The sequence below is a fragment of the Vicugna pacos genome, chromosome 20 (assembly GCF_048564905.1).
Source record: "Vicugna pacos chromosome 20, VicPac4, whole genome shotgun sequence".
Lineage (NCBI taxonomy): Eukaryota > Metazoa > Chordata > Mammalia > Artiodactyla > Camelidae > Vicugna > Vicugna pacos.
In genome coordinates, this window is record NC_133006.1 from 21,945,202 (window position 1) to 21,966,160 (window position 20,959).

The window sequence follows — 20,959 nt, forward strand, 5'->3', positions numbered from 1 at the left end:
TGCTGCAGCTCTTATATCTCCTTCTGCACACACGTGAGATTGTCTCTGGGGATTTATGTGCAGTAGCTGGGTGGCAGGGGAGCTCATCTTCATCTTTACAAGGCGCTGCTGGGTGCGCTTCTGAGTAGTGGTACCGAGAGCAAGTGAAGAGTCCTATTTCCCACACCTTTGACGGAGAGACATTTTCATTTTTGTCAGTGTAACAGGTAGGAAATTGTATCTCCTTGTGGTTTTCATGCGCATTTCCCTGTTTACAGTGCTGTCCGTCATCATTCCATGAGTCCAATTCAGTTTCCTCTTCTGTTAAATGCCTTCAACTGCTCTTCTACTGACACGTCTGCCTTTTGAATAGAAAATATTTTAGCATGAACTACACCTCAATGTTAACAGTAGTTTAACAAGCAATTTGTATATTCTTTACAGCAGTAAGACACTTAATTTGGGGAGGCCACCCTGTGTGCCCTTCCTACTTTGGGAAACTCCACCCTACCCAGCTCCCTGTCTTCACCTTCCCACCCGCGAGCACCATGTGGGCCAATCAGAGCTGACGGCCGCTTACCTGATCCTGCCCTGTGATTGGCCCGGGCTTAGGCATGTGACCCAAGCCAGCCCAATCAGAGCCCTTCCCTGGGGTTTCCAGAACGCGCGCTGGAGGAGAGAGCTTCTCTCCTCAGTGACGGAGTTGTGAGGGAGGATAGGTGGCCCATGTTCCAGCCTCGTGGAGACAAGGAGCCTGAGCCCAAGAAAGCCACACGCTGGGGAGGAAAGAAGCAGTGAGAGTGGAAAGGGGCCTGCCAGACGTCTACCACACCTCCACTCACTGCAGCGAATCCGCCTCCATTTGGCGTCCCCTCACATGCACCCAGAAGGGCTCTCGCTGACGTGTAAGACTTGTCCGCCATTTTTGCAAGTTTCCTACGGTAAGTTACTTTGTATAATCAGAAATTGAATAATTGTTTTAATTGTTTAATCTTACTTTCAAGGTTAGACACAATCATCTCACCTCCGTGAAGGTTTTGTAGTCACCCAGCCAAAAGCCCTAACCAGCTGCCGTGGGAGCGGAGGCCTGGCCTGGAGTCCCCGGGGGAAAAAAGGTTAGTGGTGGCTTCTGGGAAAGGGTCCTTGTGGACCTGGGGAGTGGAGGCACAGAGGAGGGGGATGTCTGTTAGGGGATTGAGGGTCTGAGTGGAGCTCTGATCTCCACTGAATTGCACAGACTTGAAGGATGAGGCCAGGCCAGAAACCTGCCCCTACAGCCTAGGATGCCAGCTTTCTGCTGGGCACCCGCCAGACTCTGACCTGCCCAGGGTCAAGGGAGATCACGCAGGCTCTGGCCCTTTAGATAGAAGGATGCAGAAAAGCCTGCCCTGGTGCTGGGCTTCTGTGTGGGACCTGGGTCCACTGACCTGTGGGGAGAGCTTGCCGAAGTGACCCCCAGCACCCACCTCTGCCCTCATATGTCTTGACCCTCTCCTCACAGAGTCTAGAGGCTTCAAATGAGAAGCATGTTCCAAAAGATGTGGCTTATGGGAAAACTTCAGCCAAATCAATTAATGATAAAACCCTTGAGCAAACACAGCTACTTTTATCATTTTATAATGCTGTGATTTGAGCGGCAAAAGAAATTAAATTAAAAACATTGAGATTCAGGGTCAGAACCCCAGCTGCTCTCATTGGTTTTTAATCTCCTGTTAAACAATATATCTTCTGATGGTTTTTGTCAGCTTATTCAATGTAATAATCCAGACACGTGGCCTGCTGACCCTCCTCATTCCCTCCATGTGGCTGAGGGGGAAGAATGCTGCTGGCAGCCAGTCAAGCTAAAATGGTGTTGGGTAGATGGGCCACGGTCCTGGGAAATGACAAGGCCACACAGGACCCTGGGGACTGGATGTCACCAGAGCTGTGCAGGCAAAGGACAGGGCCTTGAGATGCCCTGGGGCCAACTGTCTAGCCCCTGACATTATGGATGAGGTACCTGGGCCCAGAAAGCAAAAGTTTTCCCAAGTCACATTGAGTCGAGATTGGAACCCAGATGTCCTGACACCCGACCCACAGCTCATTCTTTTGAACTACCCACATAGGTCACTCAGGAAGGCAGCTGGGCTTGGTGCAGGGAGCGTGGTCCCTAGATCTTTGTCTTCTCTCAGGGCATTATCAATGGGGCTTATTGAGCTCAGTCTGGGAAACAGAGTTAGGCTCCATCTTTGGGGAGATCCTGGCCTAATGGGAGAGGCAGTTGGCCATGGTTGGGAACCTCCCAGTTTGATGATGCAGACACAACTCTGCCCTTTGGAAGCACCCAGTCTGATGGGGACATAGGCAAATACAGACAGCCAAGCCTACAAGTAAATTGTTTTGATGAGAACACATCATGACAAGACAGGGTAGCCTGGAATTTCTGTTGGCTTCACCAAGGAAGGCTTCTGGGAGGAGGCTGAGACCTAGGGGAAGAAGCTGGTCTCAAGACAGCTTAGGCAGTGAATTTGAGGCAAGAGAGAGGCTGTAGCTGGGGAGGGAGATAACACACAGAATGTATTGCCTTCGTGAGTTGTCTGTACCCACACACAGGCACACTGATAAACATGCAAGCCTGTTTGCACACACTCACGCCTACTTGCACAGACTCATCCATGCACGCCCTTAACCACAAGTTTGCATTCCAGGCATAAGTACACACAAGCTTTCTCACACCTCCATGTGTACACACATATACACACATGCATTTATGTGCATGTACCCATACATGTGATCATTTACAGACCTACACATTGGCCAGTCCGGCTTTGTATATAGCTCAAATATGCTCTGCTATGCACATAGGTAGGGGGCCCTGCCCTATCCCAGCCTCACTTGCAGTCCCCCAGCAGCTGTATCACCTGCACAGATGTCCCTGAGCCCCCCTGCTTTGGCTCTGTCTGCATCCCCTGCAGCTGCCATGATCCAGATATCTGATTCATGTATCTGCTGCTTCTGCTCTAGGCCAGTGGATGGGCAGGGAGCTGGGGCTGACCTGGAGGATAATCTTGAGGAATTCCCTGGAGTTCCCTACTGCCTAGGCTGTTGAGTCTTCAGGGGTGTATGGGTCACCCCCAGCCTCACAGCAGAACTCTCTGGTTCCCTCTTGTTCACTCAGGTTCTCTGTGACAGGTCAGATTCCTGTGAACAGACTCTGTTATGGAGATTTGTGTGTAGATTTCCTGGGGAGAGCTCCCAGACAGCACCAGTGAAGGAGGCAGGGCTGGGCAGAGCAGGAAGCTGTACTGCTATGTAGTCACAGCAAAGGCCTCAGCCACTCCCTAAGAGCTCTGGAGCAGGGATGGCCCCGCAGGTGTTCCCACATGACATTAGGGGAACTGTCCTTTACTCTGTCCATTTACCAGTCACTGGATGTGGGCTACCTTCAGAAAATGGGGTAACCTTGAGAGAGGAGGTTCCCTTCAGCCAGGAACACTCAGAAGGAAGAGGGGCTCACCTTGGAGTAGTCAGCCACCAGCATTCCCTACCACTTGGTCCCCACTGCTAGGAGAACAGGCACTCGAGTGTGGGCAGCACTGTGGTGTCCACCACAGTCTGCAAAGGATGAGATATCCGACTCCCTACTGCACGTCTCACTCCAGTGCCTCCTGCTGCACTTGGATGCTCCTCTCCTGAGTTTTTCTGGGCCCTGCTCCCTCCTTCTTCTGTTCCTCCCACATCATCCCATCTTCCTGGACTGGTATTGATGGCTCCAGGTTGCAGGCTTCTGCTTCTCTCAGAAAGCAGAGGATGAAGCTCCCTCCAGCAGCTCCCTCGTGTCCTGGGGACTGAGATCCTCTCTGACCTTCTCTGGCCTTTTTTTTTTTTTAAATAGAGGTACTGAGGATTGAACCCAGGCCCTGGAGCATGCTAAGCATGCCCTCTACCACTGAGCTATTACCCTCTCCCTGAGATTCTCTCTGAACGTGGGGGAGGAAGGGTGCTGGGTAATGGCGGGGGGGGGGGTGCAGTGAGAACAGTCCCCTCCCACTAGCTCATCCACTGTGACTCAGATCAGTGAGAGAGGGGCTGAGGCCATCTGTTTTGCTCTGGGCTCACAAGGCAGTGACACGGACTTGTGACTTTATAAATTAAGCAGGTTCTGTGGGTGGCAATTTGATTTCCATTTTCTGCTGATAGGACCCCCTTCTCTACTTCCCAGGTCCTCTGTTCTTATCACCCCCATCACTGTCCCCTCTCACACACACAGTCCTGGCAAGAGTGCCAGCTAAATGCCTTTGAATCCAAGACAACCCCTTTCTTTCCTTCCTTTCCAGGGAAGCGTGAGCCAGAGAGTGGCTAGTTTGGAGAGGAATGGGCTCCACCCGGACTAGGACTATCTCATCTGGACGTGCACATTCATTTTCACATTTTAATATCTCTGAAACTTGAATATGTCTAATAATCAATGGTTTATCCTGGTTTAATCAGCAGCATTTTTTTCCCTTTCATAATACCTAACATAATGGTTACTTTTTCAATGAATGATATCTTACATTTGATGCAGCTGAGAGGTGACACCCCTCTGCACCAGAGGTGGGGAAGGGGAGGGGACTGAAGCTGGGAAACCTTTCAGCACCTCCCACATCAGTTTTTCATGGCACAGCTTCAGGATCTAGGCCCTCCCCAGGCCTCCTGCAGGCAGATGAAGAGCAGAACCAGGTTCTGGAGCCAAACAGAAAATTATTTTTAGAGACTCGGGGCTGAGGTTTGCTTCCAGGGCCCTGCAGACCTCATCTGCCGGCAACCACAATCCTCCTTCTGAAGCCTAAATAAAAGTAGCTGGAAGCAGATTCCTCTGCCTCGCAGTTGGGAGCATGTCAGAGATGTAAATGTGGGTGCAGACATTCTGGGGAAGAGGGCTTGGGGCTCTCTTTTAAAAGCGAGGCCTTTTAAAGCAGTGGCTTGGCATTGTCTCCAGGTAAGAGGATCAGCCCCGTGGGAGGCCAGGTGTTAAAAGCCTGAAAACGAAGAAAGAGAACGCCACACTGGAGGAGAGGCAAGGCAGGGGGAGATAATGGCAGAGAAGCACATTCTGGACCTTGTCTAGCCACCTGCAGCCAGGAGACCCCTAAGGAATCCTCCCTGGAGATGGGAACAGCTTCCTAGCTCAGCCACATCTGCACCCAGACACTGGCTCTCTCTGCTCTGCAATGCCTCAGTGAACTCCAAATGGCCACTGAAGCACACTCCTGGGGAAGGAGGTGGCAAATGAATGACACTGAGATCCAAGCCTTCACAGCCAGGTGAAATTTCAGCAAGCAGCAGAGACTGAAGGAAACCATTCCAGGGCAGTGTGAGCGAGGCCCAAAGGACCAGATGCTAATCTGGGTGCTGGGGATTCAAGCAAACAGGCAAAAATTCCTGCTCTCAAAAAGTCTGTGTTAAAGATATTATCTCTAGTCAGAAGAGAGATAATAAAATCAACATGAAATATCAGTGCTAAGTGCCATGGAGAAAGGTACAGCAGAATAGGGGGGTTGGGGAGGGATAGAAATGCTGCTGTCTCTAGCATGGTCAGGGAAGTACCTTGGAAAAGATTTGACTAGAGCCTACATGAAATGAGAGAGTAGCCAGGGAGTTGCGCTTCAGGCTCAACAAACAGCAGGTGCAAAAGCCCTGGGGCAGGAGTGAAGTTGGGATGATCAAGAACTAACAAGAAGATGGGTGGCTGCAGTAGAGGGAGTCAGGGAGGTAAGTGGCATCAGATCCTCAGGGCTTTATGGGCCATGGACAGGACTTTGTCTTTCACTTTGAGTGAAATGGGGAGCCTGTAGAGGTTTGATCGGAAGGATGGGATCTGACTTTGGTTTTAGCTGGAGAACAGACTGTAGGGGCCAAGGGGTTGGAGGCAGGGAGACACATTAAGAATCTATTGCAGTCTTCCAAACAAGAGATGATGGAGGTTGGATTTAGGTCTATTTAGAAGGCAGAGCTGACAAGATTTGCTGACAGACTAGATTTAGGGGTGTTCCAGTTTTCTATTGCTACGTAACAAACCACCCCCAATACTTGGTGGCTTAAAACCACCACAGTCATTTATTTTGCTCATGAGTCTGCAATTTGGCAGGGCTCGACAAGGAAGGCTTGTCCACAGCTTGTGACATCGGCTGGGACGGCTTGACTGGAGCCACTGGAGCTGCTTGCAGGATGACTCAGTCACAGCAAGTGTGTGCTGACAGGGCTGGGAGCTTAGCCTAGGCTATTGGCTCGAAGTCTCTGCTCCTCTCTTCACATCAGCCTCTCTTGGGGCTTCTCATAACATGGCAGTTAGGTAACAAGAGCAGGTGTTCCAGGAAACCAAGGTGGAGGTGCCTTGTGATTAAGCGTCAAGTCCCAGAACATAATTCCACTGTCTCCTTTGGTTAGGCAACTCACCAAGCCCAGCCCTGACTCGGGGGAGGGATATTAGATACCACTTTCATCTTTCAGTGTGAGGAAGAGCAGAGAATTTTTGGCCATCATTAATCTGCCACAGGAAAGTCAGGATGGCTTCAGGATTTGTGGACTGGGCCACTTACTTCCTGACGGGAGATGCTATTTACACCCAATTATCTTACCTTCCAGAGACAAAGCTGTGTGACCTTAGCCAAATCCTTTCCCCTCACTGGACCTGTTTCTTCCTATCAAGTGAGATGTTTGGATAAGAAGACAGCTGCCCCTTCCGGCCCAGATACACCAGCCACAGGGGCTGAGAGTCGCCTTCCCTGGGGGCTCCCAGGAGACAAATGACTTCTCCCAGGGCTGCTCCTGGAATATTAGTCGGGCACCTGAGACTAGGGCTGGACAGCTCTTGGGAGGCACCACAGAGGAGGATCCTAGCTCTCAGCCCATCTCCCTGGTGTGCTTCCTCTGCTTCTGAGCTGAGTTCAGATGCACCCCTCCCCTGGCACGGGAGGCCTGGCCAGGCAACAGTCAGGAAAAACCTAGAAGGGCCCAGCCCACTAATGCCAGGTTATGGTTTCCAGATGTCTCCAAGCCCTTACTCATCGGGGCACAATCAAGCATCAAAAGACCCAGAGGCAATTAGCCAAGCCCCTGCCCACTGCTGCCCTGCTCTGAGTCAGGCAGCCTGGTGGGAACTCTGACATACTTTCCCTGGTGCAGAAGAGGGGTGAGGGGTGAGGCGTGGGAGTGGGGAGTTTGTTGCAGTGGCTGTGAGTACACACCTGGGACAGCTGAGGGGTGTACAGATAGATATACAAGACTGGCAGGTTGTAGGCTCTCACCTGAAAACACTAGCACAAAGCCTCATGTGCCCCTGACTCTCCTGGGAGATATTAAAATGCTGAGACTGATTCAGAGGCCTAGGGGTTGTTGGGGTGGGGGGTGGCTGAGAGTCTGCATTTCTAACCAGTTCTCAGGTGATGCTAATGCTGCTGCTCCACAAAGCAAGGGTCTGGTCTAGCCAGACCTGTGACTTCCTAGGCAGGCACTGCAACACAGACAGGCTGGCTGGAGGGACCATCACCCAGCCTCCTGTGCCAAAGATGACATAAACAGTAGCCACAGGGCACTGAGTTACCTGTAATGTTACAAGCCACCCAAGAGGATGAACTGTTTGACCTTGAGCAGGCTGCTTCTCCCTCTGTTTGCTCATCTGCAAAATGAGAAGAGGCCTGGAAAGTGGGAGAGAAGAGGAAGGGTGGAGAGAGGAGGGAATGGGGAGAAGGTAGCACAGGAGAGAGAAGGGAAGGATTGAAACAGAAGAGGTGGAGGGCAGAATGAAAGGGGGCAGCAGTCAAAGGACCTTGAAGACAAAGGGATTTACCTGAGAAAAGGAGAGTGAGACAGGGAGTGAGGGGTTGAGGGGAGACCAGGGTGTAAGAAGTGGGCAGGGAGGGTGGGCCTGAGGCACAGTGGTACCTCTCTTCTCATCCCAAGCTCTAAGGCACTAGGGAGAAATGAGATTCTAGCTGCAACCCTTCTGGGAAACATCTGCCTTTTCATTTATGAGGAAAAAGTAGAAAAATGACCGGGGGAGGTGCTGCTACTATTTTTTTAAGCAATGCAGCAAAAATGTCACCACTGGGAGCGTAAAGCCTATCAGGATGGTTAAGTAATAGCCTGGGTGCCTTCATCAGGCTCAGCTGCCCACAAGCCTCCCCCTCCCTGGGCCATATTTCACCCCGGGGCCCTGCGGCCTAGACTTGCCTACAAGCCAGTAATGAGCTGCAGGATGGATGTAAAACCCCAACCTTCATCTCACAGGCAAGCCAGGCCCTTCTGATGCAAGACCCTGAGCTCTCAAGGCCTTGACTGTCTAACCTTATTTCCATAACACAACTCCAAGAGGGAAAACTGAGGCACAGGAATATTCCCAGCCCCCTTCTGGACCACCAGACCTATTGTACTGGCTTTCCCTACCCACTCAGGGACTTGCAGGGGACCAGAGTTGTCCTTGAGATCATGGAATGATAGTTTCAGGGTCTCCTTGAAGAAAAGAGAAATATCTGTGCCTTCCTGTAGTTCACCTCCCAGATTGAAACTTTCTCTTTGGATTTTTGCTGGAAACAGCTCTTTGTTGGGTAAGGCTGGCAGTGGGGAGGGAGAGGCCTGGGAGGAAACACAGGAATGTTGTCAATGTCCTGCCAAGGGTAGAGGCTGGCATCATGGGCCTCTTAAAGGTGCCAAGGCAGGCTCAGTGTTTGTACAGGTATAGGGGGGACTCTGTTCTGGCAACACCTGACGAGCTCAGGCTGGGCTGGGCTTTGAGTGGAAGAGGGATCAGGGGCAGCCCACCCCTTCCTGCATAGTGGCGGGGGTAGGTAGAGTAGCCCCTGCCACATCTTGGCTTACACTGTACCTTGGCCTGTGGTGCCTTCTCCTTCCCGTGAAATTATGAGTTTATTCATCTGTCAGGGCCCAACCCGGATGCCATCTCCTCTAGGAAGCCCACTCTGAACCCTCCAACCTTCTGATTCCCGCCTTCCCGACCTGCCCAAAGCTAGCTCATAAAGGGAATCCTGTCCACGGAAGAATCCCACAGGGCCCTAAGGCCAGTCTGGTCTTTCTCTAAATACACCAGAAGCCCCTTAAAGGCAAAGGCTGGCACTCCCCTTGCTCAGGTGAAGACCTTTTGGAAATTTTCTCCTCTGGCTGCACAGGAGGGGCCTGACCTCCTGGCTCTGTGCTCCGAGGGCCACTCCCACCCAGCCCACCCACCCTGCTCTGTTCCTCTCCATGGCCCTTCTCCCCTGATGCTCTCTCTGTATATAGTTCTGTATTAGTTTATTGTTTGCTTCTCCCGGCTAGAATGTAAACTCTTCAGGTCAGCTATTTTTGCCCGTTTTTCTTCACTGCTTTATCCATAGCATCTGGAATAGTGCCTGGCAGATAGTAGGTGCTGAAGAAATGTCTGTTTCATCCTGTTCTTTCCAAAGAGTGAATTTATGTGGCAGAGGTTTTCTTTGCCTTGATCCACAAACACAGTTACAGGGGTTACTGATGGGCGGTGGTGTGTGGGGCCCCAAATCTGCAATTCTACCAAAAGCCCAGAGAAAACACTCCCTGCTGTTCACAGGCTTCAGCTGGGGATTTAGTCTGGGGGGAGGGAAGTGTGAGGGACTTCTGCTTTTTATGTATCCACTTTGTATGGTGTGGGTGTTTAAAAGCTTGTAGAGATAATTTTTGTAATAATTTTTAAAGTTTTTAAGAAAAACAGCGATTCATGCATGGTGCAAATGGCAATTCCCTGTTTAACCTAACTTGATTATGTGCCTACTGTGTGCAGGGCAAAATCGCAAAGAATAAGATGCAGTCCTCATTGTCTGGACATGGAAGTGTCATGATGAGGAGTAAGACAGACAGAACAGCGCTAATGGAAAGAAAGAGGGACTCACTGGAGACATTTACAGGTATTACGGGAGCACAGGTGGCAGTTAATTCCATGTGAGGCGGCAGGGAACACTGCCAAAGGGAAGATAGCATTTTCACTCGGCCTCGAAGGACCCAAGCCAAGGGGAATAGCATGAGCTAAGCCTGAAGAAACTGGTACTTGTGTTTTTAGGAAACTGGAGCCAGAGAAAGCAGACATCTCAAGTTAAAGAATTTAGTGCTTTTCTATGTATGGGAGGAAGCAAACATTTGGGCTCATTGAATTCATTCCTTTGACAAGCATCTAGCTATCTAGGGCCAGTGTCCTGTCCTTTCTTATTCTGAGTCCCCTCAGAGGGCACCATTGTGAGTGGCTGCAGAGGCTGGGCTGCAGGCCTGTCCTCACTGGGGGATGGCGGCAGCCGCTTATGACTTGGTTTCAGCATTCTTTGTTTAGTGATATGGTTGCAGTGTTTTCATTCACACCTTACAGAGAGCCCTCCAAGTTCTGAAGTAGAAAGGTGAGACCCTCAGCTGTTTCAGAGGGACATCTTGGAGGCTGTGCCGGTGGATTGGATGGGAAGAGGCAGAAAAGAGAGGCTGGAGACCAGAGGAGGTGATGGGTCCTGGGCTGGGGGACAGTGGGGGCGCTGGCATGGAAAACGGGCCTTGTTGATGCCTGGCCTCAGGAAGGGAGAGAGAGGAGGAGCAGATATGCTCTGAGGTTCCAGCCTGGACACAGGGCTGCAGTGGCACCATGTCTATGTCTGTGACACCCCCACCCCACCCCCCACCATATTTCCTCACAGCTGATTCACCCACATCCAGGCATGTGATCCAATCTGGGGGGCACTTGATGGGGGGAAACCTCCAGAGTGTTCCTTTGCAAAATATTAAAGGCTTGGCCCTAATATCCCCCACCCTCCTGGTCCCAGCACGGGACTGGGCACTCAGCATGATGTTTATTGAAAAGGAAGGCAGAAAGGGCTGGTGCTATCACGGAGGGCTTCTTAAAGGAGAGAGTTGGATTTAGATGGCAAAAGAAAGGGCAGAAGCCATGGCAGGAGCACAGAACCAGGCAGATACTTCAAGCCCATCTCTCCCTCTCCAGCCTTCGCAGGAGAGGAGCCCCAGTGCAGCCCTGCACCTCTGAAGGAGCTCTGACTTCCCCTCCACCTTTGCCCCCTCAGGCCTGGGGTCTCTGAGAGCAGCTTTGGGAAGGAGTGTGGCCTCTCTACAGCTAAAGAAATGAGCCCAGGGAGAGCAGCAGTTGGCCTCAGGTAAAACTTTCAGTTAGTGACCCTGCAGGACCTCAGATCCAGGCCTCTTTCCCCTGAGGAGGTGATCAGAGCTGGCACACCCTCAGTGTGGTGAATCTCCCAGCCTGTGGGACACGGAGGACCAGCCCAGAAATGCTGACTCAGAGCCTGGGAAGCTCTGCAGACCTGATGCAAGGCCACCCAGAAACCCCTTCAGCTCTAGCTGCAGGCTCCTCGAGGCCCGGGAGAGGAGGCTGGGCCTGGAATTGGGGGTCAAGAGGCCAACAGTGTTGGGACCTCAGGAACCTCAGCCCCGTGCCTCCCTACCCCCCATTCTAGCAACCACTCATCTGGCCTGGGGGTCCTCTAAACCCTCCCTCCAGAGCTTCAGCCACTGCTGCCGGATGCATGGATTTGGGGAATGTGCAAGAATTTCTTGGGGATCCCAGAACTACTTTGGAGAGGAATCCAAGAAAGACTGGGCTTCTGCACATGGGGGAGGGGGCTCAGAGTATCGTTGTGTGGGCATTGAAGGAAGCCCAGTCCCTTTAGATTCCCCATAGGAGCGGAAGGCATCTAATTATATACTACAAGGTTCCCCAAAGCCGCTGCTCTCTCGGTTGAAATAAGAAAGCAGCTCTCCTGCCTCGGCCTTCCCCGTTCCTTATTGGAATCAGTTCCCCTTCTGGGCCAAGTGAGTGGCCAAGTTTCCCTTGGTCCCTATCTCCTTGCCTCTCAGTCAGAGGCTCCTTTACCTTGAGAAGAGATCCAGGGTTCTTAGCTCGGGGGCAGCCTGCTTTGACATGTGTGTCTGCCTTCTACCTCAGCTTGATTGACTTTTTACTTCCCTGCTTGTCCAAGCAATAATTAGGATCCCTTTTTCCATATTAAGCAGCTGCTGTCATTCACCACTTCACGGTCCTCCTAATCACATTTCTCCTCCTCTTTATCCTGGAGGCAGGTTCCTGACGAGTCTACTGTCCACATTTCCCTGTACTAAAAGGCAGAAGAATATTGGAGATGGAAGCTGGGGGTTGCAGGGGTGTGGGGTGGCTTTCTTAAAATGTGACAAGGCCGGTTCTGACTTCCAAGGTGGATTTGTCCAAGATGGAATAGAAGGTCACATCCAGTCTCTTGGCAGGGAAACTAGGAGAGACCCTTGTGACCCCATGGCCCCCTACTCACTTATCCCCCATGTCTGAATCCTCTCATTAGAGATTTACCCCTTTGAAAGGGGTATGTTAAAAATACAAATATTCCTGGCGGGAGACTAGTTAAACTGCCCCTCTGATTTCCTGTAGATACCTGTGCTGATCCCTGCCTACTTTGCCTGCCCTCCCCTGCTTTGCTCTGTATCACAGTGGCTGCCCCAGAAAACTACATTTCCCAGGCTCCTTGCCTGCTGACTTCCTGTCAGGTTCGGCCAGTGGAAGCCTCTGGCTGGCGACTGGTGGGAGGGATATGAGGAGAAGCCAGGGTATTTCTTCCCTCTCTCTGATTGTGGTCTCTGCCTGTGGCTGCTTATCTGGCAGTTGCCACTTCTCTGCTATGGCCTCACCTTCCCCAGTTTGTCCCCTTCACAGTTCCAGTTCCAGCCTGGAAGGCCCTTTGGTCAGCCCCTTCCCCACATCTCAGTTCCCACCGGCAGCTCCAGATCCTGGGCTGGTACTATCACTTCTTTGCCTTGTACCTCTATTCTAGGATGGGACACATTTGTGCCATCAGCCATCTCGAGGTTGATTCCCCATCTCCTATTTTAACTCTCCCAGCACCTCTGTAACTGGTTCTGCATATTATATTCCCTCTACTGAAACTACCTGGCAAAAGTTCTCTTTTCCTGCTTGGGCCCTCACTGACGTGCAGCTTATACTTAAAATGTTCAAAATGAAACTATTAATTCCACCTCTCCCAACACTTTTCTCTTCCTTCCTCAGCCTTCTGCAGCTCTAAGTACCACCACTGTCCACACAGAACTCAAGTCAGAAAACTAAACACTATCCTTGATTCTTTTTTTTCATATATCAAGTCTGTTACCATAATCCATTTGCAAGTGTGTATCTTGAATCCTTGGTTTCCATTGCCACCATCACCTCTCACTTGGCCTGAAGCCTCCCAACTGGTGTCCATTCTTCTTTTCTTGCCTCCCCACCACAATCTACTCTTCACACAGCACTCCAAATGGTCTTTTAAAAGCAAAACTCAAAAAAAAAAAAAAAAAGCAAAAGTCACATCCTGTTCCCCCCTGCCTAAAACCTCTCAATGGCATCCCATTTGAATCCAGACTCCTGTCCAGGCTCAATCAGGATGTATTTATTCATATGTAACATCACCTGTTTCTGGCTAGCTTAAGAAAAAAGGCTCTGCTGGAAGATACCTGGGCCCTCAGAATTGATGGCAGGAGACTCTATGTTTGGAAAACAGGCAAGACACATCTTTTGGCAGGAACAGCCGGGACAGAACATGCCCAAGGCTGCTAGGCTCCACATCTCCCATAACCACCCAATGGGAGCCTTGCTTTCTTCCCATCTTTAGCTACTTGAGACTCAAAGTCTAAGGCAGGAGCAGTTTGCCAAACTGCTCAAGTGCTGTATCCTAGTCATGATAGAGAGAAACTGTTTGGCCCTCTGGCTTCCCTCTCTCTGTCCGAAAGAGAGGGAAGGTGGATGCTGGGCAGCCAAAGCAGATTCAATATTCACAGGTGGTCTTCAGGCACTGCATGATCCAGCTCGTGCTTCCTCTTCATCCTCATCTCATTCACTCCTCACCACCTCCCCGCTGGGGTTCACTCCACATTATGCTGACCTGTCAGTTTGTAGAACACAGTCAAGTTCTTTCCTGCCTCTACAATCTCTTTCAGAGCTTCCCCTCGGAGAGATGCCCCATGACCTCAGCTGCCCCAAAGTCCTCTTGCACCTCCCTTCACCACTTTCTGTGCTAGATTGGTGTGAGGGAGCTAATCCTATGTTCCCTAGGTGCCCAGGTCATGTTCTAGTCAGCTATGGTGAGTCACCCTAATCCAGCCTCTTTCCGAGCCGAGGGTATTGTCAGGGCTGCTTAGGGCCTTCCTCTCCAAGAAGAGAACACCCTTGGGTGCCAGCTGCACCCTCCTCCAGGCCCAGCGTCTTCTCCTAGAGGTAGGACCATCCCCAGTGGGCACCGGAATTCAGTCCCTTCATGTCCCTTCTCCCCAGTTGCGCCTTCTTCTGCCTCTCCCAACCTCTTCACCACCAACAGCTGCAAAATTTCAGCCAAGAGCATAAAAGACAGGTGCTTGTCTTTGGCTTTATTCTTTTAAGAAGAAAAACAATGAAGAGACAAACCCTAGGAAATCATATGAGGGGAAAAACCCAGCCCTGCGTTCCGGGGAAATGTTAAATCAGCGAATTGAAATGCCGGAGATGAAAGTGGGACTGCCGGTTGGAGCCTGTCACATCCGCACTGACAGTGACAGTGTGGTGATGTGGGGGACGTAGGCAGTGCAGGCTGTGAGGCTTGACGTCAGCACCCCCATTCTGCAGTTTCCTGAGTTCCCTCCCCTGTGGCTCCCCTCTGGGCTTTGGGCCCTCACCGAGCCACCCAGCTCAGGCAGAATGGATTGAGGGGAGCTTTTCTACTCCTGCCCCTCCCCAACACCAAATTGTATTTAAGTCCCACACCCCATTCATCACTTAGGAGAGCACTCCCTAATGATAATGTGATTTATAGTAAGAAATACATATTTGGTCCCCCAACCCCCACCACCCCCATTTCTGGAACAGATCTAAAACCCTTGATAAGAGCATTGAGAGCATTGTTTGTTATAATATTTGGTCTTTTGTCCTCTTTCTAAACAGCTCCAGAGCCAGAAAGGTGAAAGGAGTGTCTTGTTATTCATAACAAGCCACTTTCAACCAACCTGAGTTTATGTTAATAAGGTGACTTTTGGGAAACCCTTGAGTATGGGGGCTGGTTGCCAGGGGAACCAACCATGTGATTAGATGGTTGGAACTTTCAGCCCCTCCCTACCTCCCCTCTAAGGAGGAGAGAGGGGCTGGAGATTGATTTCAATTGCCAGTAGCCAGTGATTTAGTCAGTCAGGCCTATGTAATGGAGCCTTCATTAAAAAAGATCAAAAGGACATGGTTCAGAGAGTTTCTGGGTTGGTGAATGCATTCACACACCAAGAGTGTGGTGCACCCAAGTTCCACGGAGACAGATACTCCTGTACTCAGGACCCTCCCAGATCTCACCTGTATCTCTTCATCTGGCTGTTCATCTGGCCATTATCATATCCTTTAATAGACTGGTAAATGTAAATGAGTGTTTCCCTGAGTTCTGTGAGCCGCTCTAGCAAATTGATTGCATCCGAGGAGGGGATCCTGGAAACCTATTCACAGCTAGCCAGTCAGAAGCACAGATGACAACCTGGACTTGTGATTGGCATATGAAGTGAGGGCAGTCTTGTGGGACTGAGTTGTTAACCTGTGGGATCGGATGCTTTCTCCAGGTGAATAGCATCAGAATTGAGTTAAATTGTAGGCACCCAGCTAGTGTCACAGAACTGTTCAGTGGTATTGGGAAAAAAATAACACAGGTGGTGCTGAGGTGGATTCAGCAAGAGATTGTGGCCTCTTTGGCTCTCTAGAAATCACCCCTATCAGGACCCCCCTGGTTGAGAAGAGGCCCTCCTGCCCTCCTTTGTCTTAGAAAGAGTTCAAGAAGGTGGACTGCATTCCTGTTTCCAGAGGAATGGACACTCAGCCCCCTGGTCATTGGCTATGACCATGGATATACTGGATACAGGAGTATTCCAAGTGGATTAAGTTCTCAGAGGAAAGAAAAGGAGAAAAAGGTGTGTAACATCTATAGAGAGGGACCCATTTGATGTAGCTACTCAATGCTAGGCTGTGAGACGGGGTGTAAGGGAGGGAAGAAAGAACACTTGGAGAAGAGAGCAGAAACCCAGAGGCGCAGCCAGTGAGATGGAATAGTACCCCTCACTGGAACCTGAGCTGGATGCAGGACCTCTGGGCGGCAGCTTGTGAGTTGGAGGGAAAGGCCTGCTTTCCACCACACCCAGAATGTTTAATTCTCTAATGAGCTGTCTCGTCCCCACGCAGCATCTGCCCATGTGGGGCTGTGAGAGCCTGGCCTCACTAAGCAATTGTGAGCCAGTTAAGACAAAGTGGGGCCTTCTCCTTGGCACAGTGATGAGCCCATTGTCATGAGCATTGAAGGAAAATGATGAGGGGACAAATTGGACCTCCCATGTGGTCCTGACAAGGCCAGAGACTGAGGGAAGGAGGGCTGGTAAGGCTGCCAGGCTGGCTCTTAAATGGGGCTCCTCTCCTTTGAGAGCTAATAGTGGGCCTCAACCACAGAGGAAGGTTGCAGCAGAGCCTGCCCACACTCCTCTTCCCATCCTTCTAAATCTCTTGTTCTCCCAGCTCCCAGCAGGGCCACCCAACCCCACTTTGTGGCTGAGTACCTTTGAATGAAGGTTAATCATTCCAGAGACGCAGCAGGGAATGTTTTTCTGCTCTTATTGGGAAAGGAATATATGTCCAAGTCCATTTGTTTAAATTATTCAGCCCTCCAAGTTCCATAGCTGCTCAAAGGCGTCCCCTGGGGTGGCCAGGGAGCCTGGTTAACTGGGGCGACCTGGACTGTCAGCACCACGGACAGCGCTCTAGTCTCTGAGCTGCCTCCAGGTTCCTGCAGGTTGGAGGATGGGGACAGGAGCAAGGCTTAAGAAAACCCCATTCTTGAGTCCCTGAGAGCATGTCCTTTTCACTGTAGCTTGAAGGAATATCGGATAAGGAGTGTCACTGCCAGGCCCAGATGCCTGGTAATCAACCATTCAGTGCCCTGCATGGAAAGGCAATTAAAGCAAGAATTAAAAAGCCATAGCATCATTTAAAATCCAATAACACGGCTGGCCTGAAATGTGTCCTCAGTCTCTGGGGAGGGTGAAGGTGGCATGTAGGGAGGTGCTAAGGGCAGAAGAATGTGGCAATGAGGGAAGAGAAATAATCCGAATGGGAGAGAATGGTGGCATGGGAATGAAGATTTCTGAGCCTCCCACACCTTCCCACCAAGTAGCCAAAATCTGCTCACCCCACCCTGCTCTGGAAGCCCTCCTTGATACTCTGGCCTTAAGGAAGAGACCAGTGGTGTTCAGCACTTGCCCCTCATTACCTCCCACAACCCAACAAGTCCATCCCTAAATTGAGAATAATAAAAACCACAATCCTCATGAGTCTATGTGTTAAAACACAAAGCAAGTCTGGCCATTTGCCCCCTTTTGTTTTCAGTATCTTAAAAGGGCTCATGCACATCCCTTCACATAAAAGCTCTGAATTTGCTTTTCACTCCTAAGAGACCCAGAGAATTTCTAATCTACAAAGATGACGTTAACCCTTTCACATCAAATAAAGCCCTCCTGCAGGTAATCTTCCTGTCACAAGCTGACTGCCTTGATGTGACTTGGAAGTGAGTGGGGATACTTGGTTCCCTTTCATTTCCTATCCTGCTTAGTAAAATCCTAAACCGGGAGGATTCAAGTTTGATGGGAGCTGTTCTTGCAGTTTATGCCTTCTGTCCCTTGGGAGCTTACTCATGTCTATTTTAAATAAATTCTGTCTTTCTTCTTTCCTTCCTACAAAGAACAACTGCAAGTCTTCTCTGAGGATAGCTTCTCTTTGGGGTAGAGTTCAGTTCTGACCATCAAACATTCATGAGACAGGCCCTTGGTGAATAACGATTAAATGAATTACCTCTGTGATTGGGTCTTGCCTGAGACCTAGGGGTGTTCCCTCAAAGTCCTGCAGTGTTTTGGGCTGCAGTTTTCTAAGAACTTGGTTGTTCTTTCAAGATAAAGAGTTTTCTAAGAAGTGGGAAAGGAAAAAGAGGGATGAGTGCTGCCAGGGTGGTGAGGGTGTGCTCTAATGCCTCATCTTTAGGGCTGCTCTGGGCAGCTCTTTCTTATTTTTGCAATTATCTAAACCGCTCTCTCCAAATTCATCTTGTGCCTGTCCTGAATCTTATGGTATGAACACAAGATCATGCCTCTGTCTTACCTTGCTATCCACAATACACAGTAGACTGCAAGGGTTTAGGCCCTGAGGACCATGCTCATTGTTGTGGCAGACCAGGTCTCTCTCTGCTTAGCCAGACATCCAGGAAGGGACTGGAGCTGTGAATGGCTCCTAACCACCAGCTGTTTAGCAGCAAACAATGCCCCCTGAATTGTTAGGTGTAGTCGCCCTCCTCCATTGCCCTCTACAGTTGGCCAGGCCCCACCCAGCCACCCAACCCCAGCCTGGACCACAGAGGGAACAGGATCCCCCCCTTTTCCCTTCTGTTTGCCTCCAGACTGGGCTTGTATAAAGGAGGTGGTTTGTGTGACTGCCACAGCTGTCAATGGCAGAAGCTGCATGTGGCCTGCTGCTCCCATTAACAGCCGTTGGCAGTCCCCTAAATCAAAAAGCATCAGCCCAGCAGATGTGGGGAAGTCAGTGACTGAGGTTCACTGATGCAATGGAGGAGAAAAAGTTTGGACAGCTATCTCCTTTTACCTGAATCTATCCTGGATTAGGCTGACGTTTGAAATGACTCTGGCTCCCATCTACATGGCATAAAACCTCTACCAAGACTTCTCTCCTTCTTAAACATAAAAGCACAAACTTTTCTCAACCACAGACTTCCTTAATCATTTATGAAAATGTGTCAGCTGTCCCTGCCTCCTTGTTCTAACACCTTATGCCCTGGGATCAGGGAGCTGGGAGCTACCTTCCCTAAAGGAGTTGAAGAGAATGGAGACACTTTGGCATGTGAGAGGCCAGCCATTCCTTAAAGTTAATTCATTACTTGCAAAGCCATCTGCTTTGTCTTCACGCACATCTATCATCTTCATAAAAATATAAGTACATATAATTAAAAGTCAACTAAAAGGAGACTCGGTGTCCTCAGCTCAATTCACAGAAGGAACAGATCCCACCAAAGTCCAGGTCGCAGACCCAGCTCTTAGCACCCGCATCCTGTCCCTGGAAGAAAAGTTATGTGACCTCTTCTTGAAGTTTTATAGCAGCAGTCACTTTCATGATAAAGCCCCATAAATAGAAAGGGAACCCAGAAGCAAGTTGGTGACTGGGACGTTTCTAGGAATACATTAACCACCCGGGGATATATTGACCAGGAAGTCGGCAGGAACGCTATTGTTAAACTCAGCCAAGTCCCCAAACTGTGTGCACACTGTCAATAGTCTATGAGGCTGAACCAAATAGGATAGCATTTTATCAGATTGTTTTGGGTCTGGGTAGTCAACGCGCATGAAATGGGCTCCACAGGAAGCCAGAGATGGAGGAATGTTCATTCAAGTAGCAGATACAACACAAACAAGAAGCTCAGTGAATTGGAAGTTAATTCTGGGTGGACCCTCTGCATGTTTGTATTTTCCTCTCCACTGGCACTGTTTCTCTACCAGGGGTTCTTGGGATACACTGGTGTCTGCTGTGTAGCATTTCTCAAAGAATCATTTGTGAGTTCTGAAAAAGGACCCTGAGCCATGGAAGGAAAAGAATAAAAACCCACAGGTCACCAAAGCCTGTGTCCCCTGGGCCAGGGCACAGTTGTTGCCTAAGATACATCTCTTGGTGCTTTGCCCTAGTTTTAAATGCCATCACCATCAGCTAGGATTTTTGCTCATGAGACACCTCTAGCTCTGTGAGGGACATCAAGGACTTTGAACCGAAAGGAGACACAGCTATCCCAACCCCTCCCCCATGGCTCCTGCACTTGAGAAGCCCAGTTCTTTGCCTCTCTTTGGCATTGACATAAGGGGAGCAGTGCATATTTAATTCTTACCAGCATTCTGGACAAACTGACCTTTTGAAACTTCTCATTTTTCATTTTTATGCCATAAGCTTTGGCACTCCCAGCAATACCTGGACTATTTCTGCTCATCTGAACTCTGTCATCCCCTAGCCACCATCCTCTGCCTCTTTGAGGGAAAATGGGGCAGTGTTTGAGCTGCCATACCTCCCCCAGGGGCCCCCAGTTGCAGCTTTCCTTCTCTGCTGGTCCCTCCCTGCCACCTACATCTTCCACCCCGTGTCCTTGGGGCACTGATGACATATGTCCAGCAGCTCACCTGCCCATTTCCAGCTCATAGTTCTAACCTCCAACGTCTTCCTGCATTAGGTCTCTGTCCACCCTGATGTTTGCTACATCTCCCAATTTAGTATCATCTGCAAATTTAATTAACATGCCGTTGCCTCCCTGTTCCAGGCCATTAATGAAGATGTTATGGCAGTACCCAGCAAACAATATTTTCAAGGTCACGAGGAGAGGAGAGCTAAACTGCTAATAATACCGCTGCTCAACATGGGGGAAGGAGACAATCAAGTGCCCACATGTGGTTTGAGTCATTTCCTCTGGGTTTTGTGAACTTCCTTTCCCTGACTTGGGTTAGGTTTTTATGCCTCCCTTCTGCCTCAGCCGCTGCACATCCGGGGCAATTCCCATTTGGAAAAAAGAAAATCAGATGACGCCTTCCTTTTATTTTCTAGCAGGAGAAACAGCTACTAATTGAGCATTTAGAGGGAGAGACGGTGTACATGATAAAAACAAAGTAGTCTTTATCAGGCTTGTTATCTGGCTACCTCTCCACTCCTGAAGCACTAAATGTGACAGTGGAAAATACACATCAAGGCCAAGGCACCGAACAGCGGAGGGAGAGAAGACGTGTTCCTGCTGAGCTGGTTCCTAAGGATCTGCAGCCAAGGGGTGGCATGAAGAGGAGACCCCTTCATCCTTGGCTTGTGCCGCTAACCCTGTTTATGACCCCATAGCAGATCTTGAGCCCCTCCCCCTTTAGTCTAACATCA

The 20,959-nt window shown here is 50.1% G+C and overlaps 1 long non-coding RNA gene across 1 annotated transcript; it reads left to right on the plus strand.

Moving 5' to 3' along the window:
* The first annotated feature begins 664 nt into the window (after window positions 1–664).
* On the plus strand, window positions 665–4,445 carry LOC140687599 (uncharacterized). Its single transcript, XR_012061998.1, has 3 exons — window positions 665–884; window positions 984–1,094; window positions 4,296–4,445. It is a non-coding gene; the product is annotated as an uncharacterized lncRNA (long non-coding RNA).
* The last annotated feature ends 16,514 nt before the right edge of the window (window positions 4,446–20,959 follow it).